General features: G+C 36.5%; 1 pseudogene; it reads left to right on the top strand.

Annotated features, from left to right (window-relative positions):
• Nucleotides 1-2,881: 2,881 nt before the first annotated feature.
• Nucleotides 2,882-3,870, top strand: LOC134376338 (olfactory receptor 51V1-like; annotated as a pseudogene).
• The last annotated feature ends 2,303 nt before the right edge of the window (nt 3,871-6,173 follow it).

Raw genomic sequence — 6,173 nt, 5'->3', positions numbered from 1 at the left:
AATGGGAAATTCAAATAAATTCTGTAGTTCTGTCAATACCGTATACCAATGTTAATTTTTATTGCTGTACCTTAGTTACAGAACATTTTATATTAGAGGCAGCTGTGTGAAAGATATTAGGAACACTCTGAACTATCTGTGAAGCTTTTCTTGCAAATTTATTTTAAGATGAAACATATTAAAATACCTAAATTGTAAGAAAAAATAACAATTCAGTTCTGCCTAACCACACATTTAGCTATAATAATTCATGAATAAAATTAATTACACCTTATGCATATTTAGTGGAAATGTTCATTGTACAACTTAAAAACACTCATCCTTTCAACAAAAGGGGAACACAAAGGCTATTTGTCTGTATCTGTTACATTCAGCTTAGTGCACCTCCTTCTTGATAGTCATTGAATGAAGAACTGTGACATTGGACTAACACTATTATCACATCTTGCCTCATACAGTAGTAGATGGAAGATGAGACAGGAAAGATAGTTGGCTTACATACACAATCATGTACGTATCAACAACTATTACCAAATTCCAGTTTTATTTCCAACATGCAAATACTTGTACATGACAGTCATCACCTATTCTTATGAAGCCAAAACTGAATGAACTGAAAATCAACATTTTTTTTTGGGGGGGGGGGGGAGAAAACCAAGGTCATAGGAAAAAACACAACACAACCTCAAATCTGGAGAACAGGAACAGCCAGAGAAACATAGTCAATATCTGCTTGTCTGGAACACAAGTTTCTGGAATGATAAATATGTAGGAACACAAGTGTGGTGAATTTAAGGAATTTCTAGAATCTTGGAGATAGACACTCCTGGCGGGGTGGCACATCTTTGGATGGGGGCACACTTTCTGTGAAAAATGTTTCTGGGAGACCAATCAGGTTCTCACAAGGAATATCTGAAAAAGATCCCCTCATGGCTGTAGGAAGTGAAGTGGAAGAATAATTATTCAGAGCCTTCCCCATAGCAAAGTCCTGTTCTTCCCGGTAAAAGACTTTGCCACAGGTTTATCCCATATGGGAGAAGGGAATTCCTCCAACTCCAGCCATCTCCAACCATCCTATCTCACTTGTTGGGAGGGAATACCTGATCAAAAGGTATCAGAGATTCAAAGAAATAGTTTGAGAACAGTCAAGTTGGAGAAGAGAACAGAGGACTGGGCGGGGTGGAAGCTATACAACTGGGGAAAGACGTGTGAAGGTAAAGCCCTGAGCCAAAGCGGCACTAGAAGACTGAGAATTAAGTGGAAGATTATAGAGATTCGCCTTCCCACAGCTTAACCCACATTAACAGGGTTCCAGTATAACAGTGCGTTACTGCTGAAAAAGCAGAGAAACAGAGATTCTTAATAGAATCAGTACTTAAGGAAGCTCAATAGAAAATTGAACATTAATTGATGAAAATGTAAATACTTTGTCAAAAGGTCGAAGGATCCCAGAAAGGAATGCAATCTGTGAAAAAGAATCTAACTGTAATACACATGTGTGAAACCACCTCACTGAAGGGAGTAGAGAGAAAGGTGCTGACTGAAGCAACTGTGGAAATCGGTAGTATAGGTATGAGTATCAAAAAAAAAAAAAAAAAAAAACCATAAAACTAGCAATTAAGTTAGGTAACATAAATACGTTAATTTTGATAAATAATGCTAAGATTGCTAGCACAGAGTAAATGCTAAAAGATGCTCAATAATATTACTATGAAAATAGAGGACCTAATTTCAAGCAGTTTACAAGAATTATAAATCTCATGCAAAACTATATGACTTGTAAATAGTTGTTATTTTTGGCTGCACATAATTTCTTCGGAATACTTAAGCCATGCGTTCAAGAACTGGAGGAACACCTTGCAGTTGAAATGAAGTTAAATAAAACAAAGATTTCTGTTAATAACAAGAAATAACTGTTATATGTAGGATGTATATGCTGGCCTTAAAGAGAATGTGAAGACCACGCAGGGAGGAAGCAAACTAGTAGAGGATTCTGGATCTCTCCATCCAGTGCTCACTTCCCAGTCTTTCTGGATGAAGAAATTATTTGTAAAAATGTGCACTTGTAGGAATATTCAAAACCTGGTGGAGTGAAAAAAAGTCTGCTGTGGAGACCCTGCCCATCCATTTTCCCTCTTTGTCCCCATGGAGCAGTGGCCCTAAGCGTTACACCAGTCACTCTCAGCACCTCCCAGGATCCAGGACTTACTCCAGTGTTTACTATCCTTTCTGCACCTGCATAAACCTTGCTTCTTCTTGAATCTCAGTGCACTGTGACAAAAGAAAGAAGAGCAGAATCTGTTTTCAAGATTGGAAAGAATATCTCTGTTGTGAGTGACAGTTACTTATTAAGTGCCTGAAACACAGATGTCAAAGTGACTGAGAAACTGCTACTACAAAGGACTTAGTGTCTTCTGTAATCACCAGACCTGAATCTTATAACCCACAGGAGTAATTTGCAATTTCTTTCATTAGACTTTTGATGTGAAGAGCTCAAATACATTTTTCTTTTATATTGTGTATGCTCAAACTTTGTTATTACACTGCCTCAGCATGAAAATCACTTTCCAATATTCATATCTTTAATATGCATTGAGGTAGAAAGTGGTGGTGGTATTGTGGATATAAACACTGATTTCTCTGTTGGGAGCAAAAACCTAATAACCAAGACATGTCATATGTAGGCATACAGTAGTAATCTAGTCTCTATTTTGGAGGAAACTCAGCTTCTGAAAAGATAGAAACACCTGTCTTAAATCTAATGAGCTATTATGCAAATCTAATCAGTCTTAGTATAGCTGTCACTTCAGACTTTTCACATATGAACCCTAATCAACTATTGTATACATGTTTCCTTGAAAATTTCTGTCTTTGTAGATCAATGTCTGTCCGACCTTATTCCAAAATCAGTAACTCCACTTTTCTTCTTATGGATTTCCCTGACCTCGAAGAAGAGTATCTCTGTCTCTCCATCCCCTTGTCCTGTATCTATGCTACAGTGCTTTCAGGGAATTGCCTGGTGCTGCATGTGATCCATATGGAGCCAACCCTGCATGAACCCACGTTCTATTTTCTAGCCATTCTGGAGCCCACTGACCTGTGCATGGGGCTGTCCACAGTACACACAGTGCTGGGGGGATTCTGTGGGGGCTCAGGCAGGAGATTAGGCTGGATGCTTGCATCATGCAAACCTTTTTCATTCATGGTCTATCATGCATGGAGTCTGGAGTCCTTCTAGCCATGCATGGCCTTTGACCACATTACTGCAATGTGCAATTCTCTGAGATATGCATCTATCCTCACCAGTAACAGAACCATCAACACTGGTGAGGCCATCTTGGGGCAGAGTTTTCTGTTCATTATTGTTCCCATTGTCCACCTAAAGTTCTTCATTTACTGCCATCCCCACATCCTCTCCCACTCTTTCTGTCTACATCAGGACCTACTCCGTCTGGCCTGCTCTGACATCCGCTTCAACAGCTTCTATGCCTTAGCTCTGGTGATCTGCACACTGCTTTTGGATTCAGTGCTTATTCTCATCTCCTATATCTTAATCCTGTTCTCAGTCTTGACTATTGCATCCCAGGAAGAGCGGCTCAAGTCGTTGCAGTCCTGTGTCTCTCATATCTGTGCTGTCCTGGTTTTCTACATCCCAATCATTGATCTGACCATGGTACACAGATTAGGGTAGCACCTCTCCCCAGTGGTCCATGTTCTCATGGGTAACATCTTCATCCTTTTTTTCCGTGCTTAATGAAAACCATCATCTATAGTGTTAAGAACCAACAAATCCATAGGAGGATCTAGAGGTGGTTCGCTAAAATCCCTGAGTACCAGAAGTTGCAAGAGGAATGCCTAATATGTAAATGATTTGTGGGCAAATAATTGTTATTGTTTTTTGTAATACTTTACAGGTTAAAGGCATATTTATAGTCATTTTATCATTTACTTCTCCAAATCCAGATAAATAGGCTGAGAAAATTTTACTGACTTTCTTTCTAAATTTTAAAACTATGTATAGTAGTAACTAAGGTGAATTATGTTCAGAAGCGTGCCAATGACCACTTTCCTAGGAAATGACTAAATCTGTAGTATAATTTATGCTTTTTGAACTCTACTTGAGACTGTGATTTTATTTTTTCATGTAAGTGTTGTATGTGTACATTTACTATGTATGAGAAAGGCATATTTGCACACATCCTTGTCATGTGTCAAAAATTAAATCTCTTGAGGTCATTCATATCTTTTCTACTTATAAATAATAATTAAGCAAAACTGCACCCCAAACCTACTCTATCTCATCTAACAGAATACATGATGTTGGTAGATTGGATTGATTGTTTAATGCAAAAGATGCGGTGAATAGTAACATTGAATCAGCTATTACACCTCTACATATCCTACCCCTTACTCCCACATATGCACATCCATACATTGTAGTGAATATGGAATAGTTTAAAATGCTTGTGAGATCTGCTAATTGAATTTATTTATTTATTCCTTCCTTCATTCATTTATCTATCTATCTACTTATTTATTTATTTTTTGCAGTTGAATTTTAGTCTTGGTATCAGCAAACATAAAATTTTAAAGACAGCTTGATGATCCTCTTCATTTTATAGGAGAAGGTGCTGAAGCACAGAGATATTAAGTAAGACGTTAATGGCTAAGCTGGTAATAGAATTGTGGTTTTGAGAATCTTCTGAATATATGTTTCATTTTAAGTCTCATTGTCCTTATGTGTAATGTTAGGGGATTCAACTTAATAATTAAATCTAAGTATACAATTATTTGGTTCTTGCTTTAAAAAAAATATTGACCACTCTACTAAAAAATTAAAATTAGAAATCATGTATCAGCTTCAAGATTGTGTTTTGTATATTGTCACTTTGTCATTGCTATGCATTAGCTATCCATGACTGGAACAGCGGTTATCAGTTATGAGCAGAGCTTAAATGCAGTTAAACTACTTAGGTGGGTGAAAGCAAAGTTGTCACACATTTACCATCCAATATATAAAGTTCCGTCAACAATATTCAAAGAATATAAACATATTTAATTGTGAAAATTAATACTGGGATTGTTACCTCTTAGTTTGTATTTTAGTGAATGTATCCTCAAATTATTCTTGAAAACAAACATGATTTTTTTTTTCTTTTGATTAAAAGACTCAGAATTTATGCTTTTGACTCTTGCCTTTTTCAGTCGCCACCCGTGATCGCCCAGGCACATCCCCACAGTTCAGTCAGCCTAGACAGCTCTGCCCTTGTCTGGTTACCTTCCCCTGATTGATTTCTTTCATTCCAGCTCCCTCTAAGTGTACTTTTTTCTATATTGTCTGTCTCCCCTGTAGGTCCTATCCTTCTCCTTATGGACAATTTCCTAAAGATTCTACTTGCAAGTCATTGTTAATCCACCTGCTCCAGTTGCAGTGCAAAAGCACATAATGGGTTGATTCTCCTTGTTAGGGGAATTTGAGAAATAAGAGTGGGAAGGAACTTTCCCATTCAAATATTATACTGATTAATAATGATGATATAAGTAACCCCTATTGTACATATACATTGATGTTTATACAACAGTCAACTGGGTTTTGGAGACTTTAAATTTTGTATAATTTCATTTTTTATTCTAAATGTATTTCTAAGAAAAGAGGAAGTTTTCAAATATTCAAGCCTCTATAAAGTCTCATGAGGTGCTTCCCTTATTTCTTTACTAAACACACTTACTAGAAGTCACATTAGACTGAAACAAGCCCCAGTGAGTAATTGTGAAAAAGTAAAGGGTTGAATAAAACATTTTCATGAAATGTCAGAGTCAAAACATTGTGCTTTTATACTAATATGTTATTTTAATTAATTTTTAACTACGTTGATAACTTATAATTAGAAATTAGCTATTTCTTAAAACATTATGTTATTTGTATGGATATATATATACACACACACAGATACATGTATATACATATATATGTATATATTTACATACAAATATGTATATATATTCAATCATCATTATTCACAGATTCTATGCCCACATGCTTTCACAACTATAACTAAACGTGCACAGAGAGGCAAAATTTATGAGTGGCCAATGTGCACATTCCCAGCTGAGGCCAACAAGGAGATACTCCTTGTTTCAGCTCTTGTACTATAAACATGTGCCTATTTGTG

This window comes from Cynocephalus volans, chromosome 4 (genome assembly GCF_027409185.1).
Source record: "Cynocephalus volans isolate mCynVol1 chromosome 4, mCynVol1.pri, whole genome shotgun sequence".
In the NCBI taxonomy this organism is placed as follows: domain Eukaryota; kingdom Metazoa; phylum Chordata; class Mammalia; order Dermoptera; family Cynocephalidae; genus Cynocephalus; species Cynocephalus volans.
This window is presented reverse-complemented; position numbering and strand designations above follow the sequence as displayed.